This window comes from Bombus terrestris, chromosome 7 (genome assembly GCF_910591885.1).
Source record: "Bombus terrestris chromosome 7, iyBomTerr1.2, whole genome shotgun sequence".
Lineage (NCBI taxonomy): Eukaryota > Metazoa > Arthropoda > Insecta > Hymenoptera > Apidae > Bombus > Bombus terrestris.
The window spans coordinates 18,171,482-18,186,017 of NC_063275.1; the positions used below are offsets into that span (position 1 = coordinate 18,171,482).

Consider the following 14,536-nt stretch of genomic DNA (forward strand, 5'->3'; position numbering starts at 1 on the left):
TCGAGTCCCCACGATCGAGACGCGATTAAACAACCGATCGAGAGCGTTTTTCTCACGGCCCGGAGGTTTATTGGTCGCCAATGGCAAATCCGCTTCGCGATAAGCTCGCCCCAATTTCGAACTCCGCTTTTTCCTGGACGAACCATTTCTTGTACGCGAAACAAGCCCTAAGAACGAGAACTCGGATCTTACGAATCGGTTTTCGCAGACCATCGATGACCAACAACGATCGAAAGCAGTTAAATTCATTTTACGATATTTACGCGAAACGAGAAATCTTATCTTATTACCTGTTATCTGATTAACTTGGAAAATTATAGGAAACTATTAAAATCTTTAGAAATTATTACCTAATTTGTATATTCAAGGAGATGCAAATATCCTTGAAAAATACGAAACTGCTATAATCTAACAGTAACCTGTTACATGCATATTACATTTGCAAAGAAAACAAAGTAAAATGGTATTTACGTTTCCTGAAATTTTCGTAATTATACCAATTATACGTAGAAAAGAAACGATCGTGTAACTGCTTGACAACCAGTGCTTGTTCCATACAAACGAGAAAAGTAAACGGACACCTGTCAAGCCTGTGTCAACGCGCATTAACAAGCTAGATTTCCCACGTCAGGTAGAGCTGAACAGGGTAGAAAAATGTGTCGAATAAAAAATAACAGCTCACGACCATTCATACACTGGCGACACATTTTTTCTTTTTTTTCGCGAAGCAAGAGTGTTCGCGGTCGAACTCGTGGCGACCATTCTCGTCGAGATAAACGCGCGATTATGCCAGTCCGACCCGCCAAACTCGTTCCACCGCGATCCAGCCGGCCACCGTAAACGCCGTGAATGGAAATGAGATTCGGACGAGGATAGTTACTGTATAGTTGCCTTACCTTCCCCTCCTCGTCCCCGCCCCTTCCTTCATCCCGTTGCGTAATTATTTCGCCTCGCACCCGTTCCGATTCACAAAGTGCAAGGAAGGAGGAGAGATGGAAGCGAGGATAAGGGGTGAGGGTACGTGGATAACAGCGAGCGTGGCTTTTAATTAATGGCGCCTGGAAATAAACGTGTCGCAAGGCCGATTTACGGGCCGGCAGCCCGTTGTAACGCGCGCGATTTATGGTAGCGCAGCGCCCGTTTCCTCGTGATATTTAATACCGTTCGAGGAGAAGAGCTTTCATAGAACGCCTCGGAACCGTGCTTTCCTACGAGCTTATCACGAGGAATATGTGTCGAAGAAAGAGTCTCGAGAACGCGGTTATATTTGATGGAAAGACGCGTTTTATGAGCTTTGCGATATGGGTTACTTCGTGATTTAGAGTACCGGTGATAGTAAACTCGGGTTTTATAGCGCTTTTTCTCGTATTGCTACGTTGCTTCGGGGCTCTGCTTGCTAGAGTTTTAGATAATTTTGTATCATTTTCTATCGAAGGTTTTATTGAATTTCTTATGGGACGTATACGTTACTTAGAAATATTTGAACCTCGAAAAAAAAATTTGACCACGCACCAATCTCAAATCGAAAACCATCGCAGAAAGTAATATGTCCCAACGTCGAAGAAACTTAGAAACGATATCCGTTAGACGACGCGAGATCGCTGAGTTATTCTTCGCTCTGACGAATTTCAACATGAAAGGTTTTATCGATCGTGCGAATACCGTAGAAGCGCGAGCACGCGAGCTGTATACGAAGAAACATAAACAATTCTCCGAAGGTTTCCGCGCCTATATAAGAAGTTTGTTAATATGTAAACACTGATTCACTCACCTTCTGTTTCTGTAGAATAATCCCAAACGACGTAAAAACCGGAATATCTTCACTCACAAAAATCCACTTAAATCCCTTTCGACCAGCAACGTCCTTTTTCACTAAGTCCGATCGGCACACTTGTCACGATTTATTTAAGTGTCTCCAGGAACCACAACGAAACGAACAAAAATAACACGTGAATTCGAACGACTGATTCATCAACGATCGGTTAACGACCACCGGATATCCTATGAAAAATGGCAACGAAAAATGGCACGAAAACGTTGAATCGTCGATCAAAGAGAATCCGATGCATCCATAAAATCGCGATAAACTTCTCTACGAGCCGCTATTGATCGGAGCACGATGTTCCAGCCGACACTGCGAGTCGCTCATCGCGATCCCGTCGTCTCACGAAATTGCAAAGCACGATCTCCGTTCCGGACTCGAATCCAACAGCCAGTCGAACCCCAGAGGACATCGTCCGCCGTCGTGTTCCGCTTCGAACGAAGGACTTCACGTATATACGCGAGAAAACGGAGCACAACCGTACCCGACGACCTTCTTCGAGAAACTGACCTACGGCGAATCGCTCGCCACTGGAAGCTTCATTCACCGGCGATCGGTTGAATGGACCACACGCTCGTACGAGAAAAAATATCGCGTCCAATGCCACCTTCGATCACTTCATTTTCGACGACTGTCTTTCGATCGAGCGACGCCCTTCGTCCCTTCGTTACTCAGCTGCGTTCCGTCGTCTCCTGAAACAGTGACCATCGATCCTCTGCTCGATCGTACATGTTGATCCTTCCAACGGTTCATGGGCTCGAAACTGGTTCATCGGCAGAGCCACGAGCTAACGATTCACATTCGGTACGATCGATATTCGTTGATACAATTATCGAGGTAACGTTTTATATATCGTGATCGATCACGGTTGGTTGTTGAAACAAGCACCAGAGTATCGAAAATACGTGAACACGTGTCCGACTGAAGTGTGTGGCTGCGAGTGTCCTGCGAGAGGATGTCGCGACGCGCTACGAGACGCTCGATCGGATCGTAACTGCGGCCACGACGGCAATGCCCCCGCGTCGAGCGCTTTAGCGCCGCTGACGCGCTCGAACCCTGAGCTCCCCTCCCCACCACCATACATATCCCCACTCCGCCGACACTTTTCCGACCGCGCTCGCCACTCTGCTCGCTGCCACTCGCTGCCACTCGCTTCTACTCGCTTCTACTCGCTTCCCATCCGCGACACATTCACCCTGTACCGCACGCACTCCCGCCTAACGTACGGCGTCGCGGTTTCACGGGTGGGATGGTAATTACAGAGACACGCTTTTTTTTCATTCCCTCCGCTCGTTTTTGATGGAAGAGAGGCTGGTTTTGATCAAAGTTGGGAGTTGATGATCATTCCAGGTGTGCCGATGGTATGACGAAGTCGCGGATAAAAAGAGCAGTTGAAAGAAATTTTGTTCCGGAAAGTAAAGTGACGAGATCGGTTTTATAATTCTGATGTCATTTGATTGATACGAGAGAGTTTTTAATAGGGTAGACTTGTTTGATTCGAGGATACGTTTGTTTAGAAATTGTTACTAGATTCCAGAAGTATAATTAACGAGAAGTATAATTGACTCAAACATATATCTGAGTTTTCTAAAACTAACTGTCAAAGCCGTGAAAGTTTAGAAGAAACCAACGGTGTAATTAATTTTAATACAATGATGTTAACAACGATCAATATTTTTGAACCATTCAAGATAATCGGAACACTGTGTGTCTAATATCATAATCGAATAAAAAGGACTTTATTCGATAGATGAAGTACATAATCCAATTATTGTAGGATTAATCAATAATGTATGTGTAGAATTCTAAAATTGATCATTGATAAAAGACAATAGTCTACTAAATAAATTAAAAAAAAATTCCAATATATCGAAACATAAAGAATCGGGTTAAATACACAATTTATATAAATCCAACCTGACTCACGAACTACGCTTGCTCTCCCGAACAAGGATTAATTAATTCCACATTCCAGAGCTTCCGACACTTTCACGGCACTTCCTTGATAAATTCTTTTGTTTTAGCAGCGAGGAGGTGGCATCGCGATCAAAGTCCAGAAGACGAAGAATTTTTCATAAAATTGGTGGAACGGGATTTTCGCGTAACCAGAAACGAAGGCGTCGAAATGAAAAATTACCGTCTGCTCGACGACCAAGGGTAGTAACCTCCGTTCACCCTGCAGTCGGAAGTTCAGCCACTCGACCAGGACTATAACCCCGCCCTTACGCAACGCACCGAATGCCGACAAGCTTTCGAAATTCGCCGTACCACCATAGGTAGAATAACAAAGGCTGGAAGAATCGCCATTATTCGGCGGATTGCGTCCCTTCGCGAATACTGCGAAACAATGCCGTCAGCGTGCTGTCATCAACACACGTTGCAAGCTTGTACAGGTGAAATTGAATCGTATAGTTGTAAACAAAATGATGGAAGATCTGGAGTTTACGAATTTGTAAACTATAGAGGTCTTTGATTAATCTAATTATGACGAATGCGAATAGGCTAATTCCTCCATCTAAATTTGACGATTTTTTGGAAATTTCAAGAAACTTATGGCATCATAACATAGTTCAATGATAATCTCCACTGTCAAACACAACTTTTTCTTCTCCAACGTTATCGCTTAATTAGTGTTACAAAACAATTATAAAGGATATGATGCTAACGAAATAATAATAATTGAAAAATTTCGGAGTAGATGGAAATTACGTGAGTCCAATAACAGGATGAACGCGCGTGAAGGATGGTCTTCGGAGTCTGCAGACCGCGTATTTTCAGGGCCGAGGCACAGTTGCCGCAGCCGCGGTCTCGGTGCTACTTTGTGCTAGGTTGTACCTTGCCTGACCTAGCCGTTGCCGGGCACACAGCACGAACATGGAAAAATATGTAAATATCGGGACTCATCCATTATCCAACGCGGAGAGAGAAACGGAAGAAGAACGAGAAAGAGGGAGAGAGAGAAAGAGAGAGTAAAAGAGAAGGGAGGTCCGCTTGCTCGCGCACGTGACTGCTAGACGGGAGGGTACAACGACCCTTACCTTGCTGTTTTAGCAACGCGTATCGATTGAGGTGTAACAGTGATTTTTTTTAATTTCGTCAACTTCATCTCTTTCTTCTCTCGTATACATATAAATGAAAATTTATTTTTGGAATTAATTGGCTTGCTCGTAGTATGCCACTATAACATGCCATCTAGGATAACTAAGACGAAATGGAAGATTTGTTGCAAAACTCTAATGCCTTGCGCTCTTTGGTAATACGATTGATAATACCTAAATCCATTTAGAAAATAATAATCAGCTTAATCCCTCTGTTACTGTTCTGAACTTTCACTGATCCCCAAACAAATTATAATTCCTCTATATTGCTTTAAAATGCAGATTATGATAGTAACCCAGTTATCAACATTTTCAAATTCCTAAATTATCTGCATTTTCTCGCATGTCACTCACGAACGTTCTTGTTAAGGTACTCGTTTGAGCTCATAGTAAATTCAGAGACGATCGTAAATTTATACGACTTTTCGTTGGCATATTGTTCGTTACGTAGTCTAAATCTCCTGCGGCTATTTTCAGGTGGAATTACTGGGGTGCAGGCAAAATGCTACAACAGTCGTAATGACGTCTGTTCGAGGAACTTAGCCCACCCGTGTCTTTGGTATAATGCACGGATAAAGAACACGTGAAACGCATCAATATCGTAACGATCGTGCCCTTTCCCATTGCGCAATCGCGAAACCGCCAATCGGGAAAATATCGTAGACGCTATCCTATCATCGCCCGTTCGACATTTCGCCGAGAACACGCTGTTCCATATGCATGAAGAATCTCATCATACGTTAGCGTTACGAGTCGATGCATTCTCGCGAGAAACGGTAACGCAACAATGAGGACAGTTTTCTAACTGCTCTTCAGCTCGAAAGTTTACCTACACCCCCATTTAGAAGTACATACTGCATACATACCAAATACCTACGAACTTATGACCATGAGTTAGGTACACAATCGATACCGAAGATTCGTTTAACGAAAGCCAACCTTGGATCCTTGCATAGCACTCATAGCATAACATCCACTCGTTCCAAGGGACATGAACAGCCCTCGAAGGGGCAGCGAAACACGCCACGGATCGCGGCGGATTTAATTTATAATCGAGGGGAACGGTCGCGCGTGTACGATACGTAGCTCGCGTTCCGGATCGCTCGGGGGAAGAATCGTGATATTCCAATCGGCGTGACGACGTGATACGCAATTAATCCATCGGACGCGTCAGAGTCTCGCGCCAGCCAGGAATAATGACGCGTATCGGGAGAGGGTCCTCGCGCGCTCCGTCAGGTAGTCGTTCGATTATCTCGCGCGTGTGACTCGCGCGGAGGCCGCGAGCGCGTTGTGGCCACGTCGTGACCGAGGATTATGATTAATGGCGTTGCTATCAGTGCGTGAACGGCGCAAAACGAAGACAAATAGCTGTGCGGACCTCTTTAAACGCGTTCACCATGGATCTGCTGGTGTTCCATCGGAAACAGCTGTAAACAGACGCGAAATTATCGAGTTCCCGTAGCACAGGCTGGCCGTGCCTGGTCGCCAGTCCCTCCTGGCGATCCAATTAATGAGTACGCGCCGAAAGGTGCGCCTTCCGACGCCACCACCTTTCTCGTTCTCGTGGCTTGTTCGTTCGTCTTTCGTCGGAGGAAAATGTTGTTTTCCGTACGTACGGGTCCGTTCGCGTCGATTAGGTGTTTCGTCGATGACGCGTCGCGTGAGAAAGAGAGAGTTGGAAGGGAGAGCCGACGCCTTCTCGACGTATGGAAACCGTGTATCTGATAATTGAATCACCTTTGGGTCAAGTTCCGATTAGCGGCGTGAATTTCGCGCCAACCGAGATACGGTTTTTAATTAATGAAACTATGTGGGAGAAACGTTTTTGACCAGTGACTGTGTCTGATTACATGGAGATAGTGAGATGGAAAGTTAACTTTATCGTGTCTTATGGGTTCTGTTTGAATATATAAATCTTCAACGATATCGATCGATTTAATTTGTTCGATGTAGCCTGGTCTACCTTTCAATTTCGATCTGTATAACCGAACGTGTTTTATCTGTTCGAATTAGTTGATTTCCAGTTAGAGGAACAGTGGTAGGAATGATAAAATCTTTAATTTGAGGAAAGTGTGATGTCATGCATTGATATAGAAGATCTATGTGCTTCTAAATATCGACAATACATATTCGTACAGACCTGGAAATTCTTAACAAAATCGTTTAGGTAAATGAGAATCTTGCGTTTCCCCTATTACTGACGACAACTACCAACGAAAGATCGATGAATCTCTCAAATCTGTATTCTAATAATAGAAGAAAAACAATAACTTGGAAGACCAGGTAGGTATAATACAATATTTAAAGACTAGTTCGTGAATAAATTCTTGAAAACGTGCTCCAAATTGAACATGCCATCGAATCTGAAGAACACGAAGAAGGAAAATCATTTGTAGGGTAATCGAGGTTAAAAAGGGGAAAGAGAATATGCCAATCACAGCCGGGAGTCGATATCGAATGTCAGGAGAAATTGGTAGACTGCAAGACGCCCTCCAATACCCGTATCCGTTCGTACTTTTAACTGCATAATTTGAGGCGTAACTTCGCGCCGGACTCGGTTCCATTCCCGAGGAGGCTTATCTCTGGCTTCCACGTGGCGAAGCTTGCGCTCCGTTCTCGGCGTAATTAAAAGTCTGCCGTCGTCGATCAAACCCCCAGCCACCCCCGCGAGCTCCTCGTGTCGCAGAGAAGCCCGGGAAGGCGCCACGAAAGTTCCAACTTTCCAACTTTCCGCGCCTTGCACAGCACCAGCCTGTTACCACCGGAACCGACCGTGAACTCGCGCCTTCCCTTTTCCATTTCCGACCCTGAGCCGCGTTTCGCGCTCTCGATGCCGCTGTTGCGATTACAAATGCTATTTTTATCTTTGTTTCTCTTGCGCGTTCATGTGTGGACGTGAATTAAGAAAAAAAAAGAGGAAGTATATAGCAGTCGATTTTTTAATCAAAAGGATAAAAGCACGAAGAATCGTGAATTTTATGATTAATTTTAAGAAATAGTATTTGCGATATCGTTGTTTTTCTCCACTTTTAAGGCTACGTGGTCGACCAATCTGCCCTCCGAGTAGCTCAAATCGTAAAGCTGATCGGTAACGGTGCCATAATGTACGGACGAAACAGTACAGCAATAATCGAGTAAAACAAACTTGGAGAATACAAGCATATGGATATGTATAATCTTCAAGTCTCGTAATATTAGAGAGGATGAAGGAAGGTAAATTGAAACGGTATATTAAAATTCTCACTTCGAACACGATACTCGTTACATCGAGGCGGGAATTAATCGTTGGCAACGAAAGACCGGGATTCGATGGTTCTTCCCACGGACGCCAAAGTTGGCGAATCACGCACGCCTCGCCAACTTCCGACAGATCTTCGGTGGAAGGCCCGAGCAACGCGCAATTATTCCTCGCATGCCCGGCTATTGCGTGAGAGTAACGAGGATCCGTATTGTCTGTACGCATCGAATTGGTTCGCGGCACGTTTAACGGAATATATACATCATTATGGAAATACGCCGTTCGATACACGGAATCCCGTTTCCAAACATTCCCTGCCAGAAATCGCTCGATTCGCTAGAGCAATTGCTTTCATCAATATCCATGTCACGTTGAGCATTGAACTCTCTAGTTAAGTTCAAATGATCGATGGAAAAAGTGAAAAACATTGAAGTGACTTAAGGAAAAGCAACAAACCGATGGATATATCTAGAATCCATTATTACACCTTTCAGCTCTGAAAATATGTAGAAACTCGGGAAGCAACGTAGAGATAGCAATTTCTAGTAATAGTGCGCAAATTATATAAATTAATGGCGAATTAGCGAGTAAAAGTAGCAGTTAACTTCTTATGACATCTAGCTGTAAATTATCTGATAAAAAGTTTACCACCACTCAATTAGGACTAAATACGTGATTCGTGGATGTAGCCATTGATTTGAATATCAGTGGTTGAATTAATGAAACTAATTTTCTTGATTTAACTTATGATTTACAAATTATTCAACGCGAAGATAAAAGACTTTCCTAGCTTCTATTATTCTAATAATTATGGACGTTAATATTATTGGCAAATCGACTTTCATAATTTTCATCACTGAACCAATCACATAAAGTACAATTAACGTTAAATTGGATTCTTTCGAAAATAAAGAAATATCTACAAACTTTACGGCACGTCGTATTTCACGCGAGATAAATGCCCCTCATAAACTCCAAATAATATCATATTACGCACAACATACTTCAACTACCGTTCAAACATTCACCGACATTGATCAATCTTGTAACACGAAGCGCGTCTTCGACGATCATTAAGTTCCATCGATTCGATTCGCGATTACGTAAGCACAAGGATACTTCTTGGGCCGTGACTCCGCACCAAGACCTGGGTAACATCCTCGACGGTAATTGCGCGTAACAACCAGCGGATACACGCTGATCCACGAAACAAGGTTGCCGGAAGTGGCGATCGATCAATAGGTAAATAGGCTAATCGCCGTTTCGTTCGTCCTGAATGGAGTTTCGAGTGGCGCGAGCGGCTCTAAGCGAGCCAACTATTCCACGTTTTATCGATTCGCCGGAAATCACACGCTCGATAGACCCCAAAACGTCGACCTCGACCTGGCTGCACGCAATAACACGTGCACGCATACCAACATGCGGCCGAACAGTCGATGGATCCGACGTTCCATTCGTGCAATCGCGTCTTAATGGCCTCGCGCACAATGCGAGAATCGGCCCCTGAATGGAGTGAAATCGATAAGAAATTTACCGCGCGGTAAACATGCAGAGAAATTGCCACTCGATGAGCCGGAATTGAACGTCACACCGAGATTGAGTTACAGCGAACGCAGGAGTCGAAGAATGATCATCGAGAGGGTGGCGAAAATGTGATGTTTATAATGTCAAGATTGTTTTCTCGTATTAAGAATTACATCGAGAGTACCGCCGACTAGCACAAAACACGTAAATTCCGTAAGCACTGGGAAGCAGTAAAAACTCACTTCGTTAAAAACACTCAAATGAATTTACTCCACGAGAGAAAGCACGAGGTAAGCGCACTGAGAAGCAGTAAAAACTGACTTGGTTAAAAACATTCAAATGAATCCTCCACGAGAAAAAACATGATCAGACTATTTCTATAGACCTTTCAATTTTGAACATTCAATTCTGAACAGCTGAAATATTAAAATACTTTTCTTTGGAAATCAATCAAAACCCCCGTAGGGGTTACCAAAAATTGCCGTAGCCGATGGTTTTTCACATCGTCTTGGCGGGGTATTGGTAAAAGTTTTCAACTAGCAATAATCGCACCTCGGTAGAACCTCATTGGTTACGATATCGCCACTGCGCAAAGCTGAAGATTCAACCTATCTTGATTCCAGATATAACATTCCGCGAACAGTTTTACATGCGAGAAACAACGCGAATCGAGTCGCCATCTAGTTCTCGAGGATAGAACTAACGTTCTTCTCTACACGCTGTACATAACCGTGTTTTCACCCCTGTTCAAAGTTACTTTACCCCTGTTGAGGAAGTGAACAATCGATTCTAAAAATACTTTTGAAAATTTATTAATATATCTGAATGAACGAGAAATTTCTCGATGACGTTACATACTTTTTGTTGGCGATAAATCATACCTACGATTATTATATGTATATCTCATTGACCAAAGATAGAAATGTAAATGCTTTAAACGACCATGCTTGATAACCGTTGCATTTCGCAGAAGAAGCCGAAAGATATTAATTCAAAAAGTTGTACGAGTTTAAATTATACGCTGAGCGGCTGTATTTAATCGTCACAGCTCGAGTAAAAAATTAATTTATAGACATTCGTAACACGAGCGAAGTGGAAAGTAAATGAGTGCTTCCCGCAGCCCTCCTGTAATTATTCTACCACGCATGGTAGTGAGATTTATTGTGGGTTTTTCTAAGTGTAATAGCGCACGCATTACCCTTTCATCAAGAAGTTATGCTGAAACGAGCCTGTAAACACAAATGGTACACGTATTCAATCACGTCGCAAGTTTCTCTCGAATTCATAGAAAGGAAGCGCTGAAACAACGATTCCTTTCGATTTTATACGATTCCATACGCATGTTAACGTGGATCTATTCAAAAAGACAATTGCAAAATAGGTCACAGTCTAACGAACTCCTCCCACGATTATTAAGAACATAATCCTAACGTACGTAAGTACTGGCATCAGAAATACCAGCACGACGTAATGATAATAATTATCAAGTTTTTTCACAATTGTCGTATTTTCTCGCGAAACGCGGGAAAACATGATTGCTCCAATCATGATCGTATCTCACCACGTGCAAAATTTCTACCGTGAAAATCATTCCGCGTGCACGCACGCGCCGAACGCAAACACCAGCGATATACACTTTCTCCGAGGACTTTACGTTTTCATACGCCCACGACTAGATTATTACCGGTTTCCGATGTTATCGTGAAAAGCTCGCAACGAGACGGCGAGTTTTCCCGCGCCTTTAACGCAATCCGCCTTAGTCGAATTCGCCTAAAACCAACCCAAAACGACAAATCGTCCGAATAAGGTTCTGATTACCCTGGATGCATTTTCTGACAGACTGTCGTTTTAATATAATATTTATATATATAATAAAACATCAGAACTGCATACATTCATAGTTATCCTGACGCACGTATTGGTCAAAACACTGTACCCTAAACCCAATGCAGTGTCATTACAATTATCTGGTAGTAAAGCTACGCGAGTCGACGAGATTATATTATGAATAATGCAATTCACACAGGCGTACGAGCCTGTTATTGGAAATATAGACGTGCAAAATTACACAAGATTGTTGCTGTAAGGTCTGATATAAACGAGCGATCTTTTGACGTTGCATTCTCCCTGTTTTTCATTGGGGAAACAAAAAAAGACGTACGAAGCAGCGAGAACACAGCGTCAAAAAGTCGCTCGTCTGCAACGGATCTAAAATCGCAACAACACTATACCCTTCGCGTGTATCCTCCTCTAGTAGCAAAAACTTCACGTTGTCGCATACCTTTCGAGCGGTCGAAGACTTCATGAAACAACGCATCGATGCTACTCGTGCCTCGCACGAATCGAAGAATAGCACAATAGAAAAACGAATTTAGAACGCATTCTCACGCGACGCGGCGTAATCGCGGCACGAATAAACCGAACGGTCATTAGAAGGCGACGTCCGCACATGTGCGAGATACATCTCCGATACTCAATCTCCTCGGCGATCAATCACGTTGAAAAGTACCGCGCGCTTTCACTGCGAACGCAGCGCCGCTGTTTTCGTACGCCTCTGTCATCAATATCACGCGAACCAACTCCGCCAGATCGATTACTGACGGTAATTATTTAATTTCCCGCGCGATCTCGCGCGGCCCACATCCACGGCTGCCGATCCATTATCATCAGGGCATTATTCTCTAGCACCTGCTCCGCTCGACTCTATCGGCTCCCCCCTCCCCCCGCATGGATTAACGAGCCACGCGGTAATAAGTGGCGAGGGGGGGAAGAAACTGCTTTTAGAGATTCAATTACGTTATCCGCATGGTAGCGTAATGATAATGGTCTTCGACTGGTTCTCGAATTTAGTTGCGTATATACCAGCGAGGTAACGAACGAGGAAGCGCGTCGGTAAGAAACATTCTCTCTCATAAATATCCCAGTTCGCCTAGCTTATGGTAATCTATCTGTTGATCTAATTTGGACCGAAAAGGAACGTTCTGGCATAATTAGACCTCGTGTGTGTAACGTTGCTCGATTTATCGAGGTTTACAGATACATAGTTTGATTTCTTATTTCCTCCGAGAGAAGACTCTCTTCGACGCCTGACTAATCGTTTCGTGAATTATTAAAATTTCGAGAAAAAGATACGTATAGGCTTTCAAATGTATGTATATTTAGATAAGTAACGACAGATTCGTAGAAACCACTACTAACGATAGATACGACTATGTTATCTGGAATTCAACATCCTGGAATATAGGACCTTGCTCGACGACCGGAGGCACGTAGGGACTCAAATTCGCAGTTGCCAGAAATTTCAGACAACGTCATGAGATGAAAGTTTCGTAAACGGTCATAAGGTACCAGAGGTATCGAGGTATGCAACACCCTAGATTTACAGATCACCGTACCGCGTATATTGATTTCGATAACGTCATTTACATAGAACGTAATGGATCCAATGTCTCTATCAGGTTCAATGAGCCATTTGTGCAAGCTCCTGCAATTTCTGGACAGTATACACAGCGTTCTAAGTATGACATTTCACCTACACTCTACGTGCTCAGAATCAGTTGCAACGACTTCTACGAATTCCCAAGTACCTATAACAGACCATGATCTTAACATTAACCATATCGAATTCTAGGAACCTATGATCAACCGCATCACATTCTACGATTCTATGCTTATCGACATTCAACCCCATAATTGGAAACTCGTTAATCCAGTATTACACAAATCATGAATTATTACCTTGCTCAATACGACACTTACAATTCTCAGAAACTGTTCGTTTCAGGCACCAACCGAAGTTCCATCTATTTTGTAACCAAAAAGCTCGGTTTCCATCGAACTGAAGGTACATGCTAAAGGCAGCCAAAGAGATTCTAATTCGCGATGCCGACATGAACAGTTCTTCCTGGACGTCGCGGCTCACCGCTTATTACAAGGCGTGTAATGGGCTTCCGCGCGCGACTCGAGGCTTCCCTGACTTGAGATAACGAGCGACGAGAAAAGGACCGCGAGCAGATTAACAGTACCGACTGTCGAGACCCGATCCGATTAAACCGCGCATAATAAATCGCCGAGAGTGCGATCATTCAATTAATAGCTGGCGATGCAGCTCCGTGAAAACTTCTTCGTATCGCGCCTTTTCTTTTAAATATCGCACCTACGTAAACCGTCACGTTCACGCCTGATAAGAAACTCGCGCCAGCTCTATACTACTTGCTTCTAATTGCTCTTTCTACGTACTGGGTGACCAGATCGTAAAAGACATATAGCTGATGACAAACGTTCGAGTTCTTAGGATTACTTGAAACTTTTCGATTACGTACTTCTTTGTTCTTGCGTAAGATCGTGCAAACTTTTTTATTTTGCTTTTTCGCGAAGTTTTCAGTCTTGCATATATCAACGACAAAGAAGATATCCGTGTTATACAAATCACTGTGTATAACTCATTTGTCCAACTTTTTATCAGAATATTGTTTCATTAGCACACGGGTAAAGTGGTCGGTGAGATGCGGCGATTCATAGTACTTGAATCATAACAGTAATTATAATGGACATTGGACGTTCTAGCTGCTAACGATGAGAGATTCCACGAGGTTTAATGGCAATACCGTAAATTCCAGGCAACGCGTGTAACACGAGCGCATAGACGAAGTGTTCGCGAGCTCCTCCGGCGCGCTTAATAAAACGATGCGCCAGCTGGAAAAGGAAGAATGTGCTGTTTCGAACATTTAACACGTGGTCTATCTCACGTGTATTCGAGTATTCCTCGGACTTTCGAATTTTATATCTTTCTTCTACGTATTGTTCACGAGGAATATCTCAAATTAAAGACAAAGCTATACCTAATTGACTTAA

At 43.4% G+C, this 14,536-nt stretch overlaps 1 protein-coding gene and 1 non-coding gene across 5 annotated transcripts in view; both read right to left on the reverse strand.

The window, feature by feature from the left end:
* Positions 1-14,536, reverse strand: part of LOC100651955 — a 303,182-nt gene that overhangs the window by 213,188 nt on the left and 75,458 nt on the right. The gene's annotated exons all lie outside the window — the stretch shown is intronic.
* On the reverse strand, positions 10,139-10,279 carry LOC125385518. The gene has a single exon (XR_007224906.1). It is a non-coding gene; the product is annotated as a U4 spliceosomal RNA (small nuclear RNA).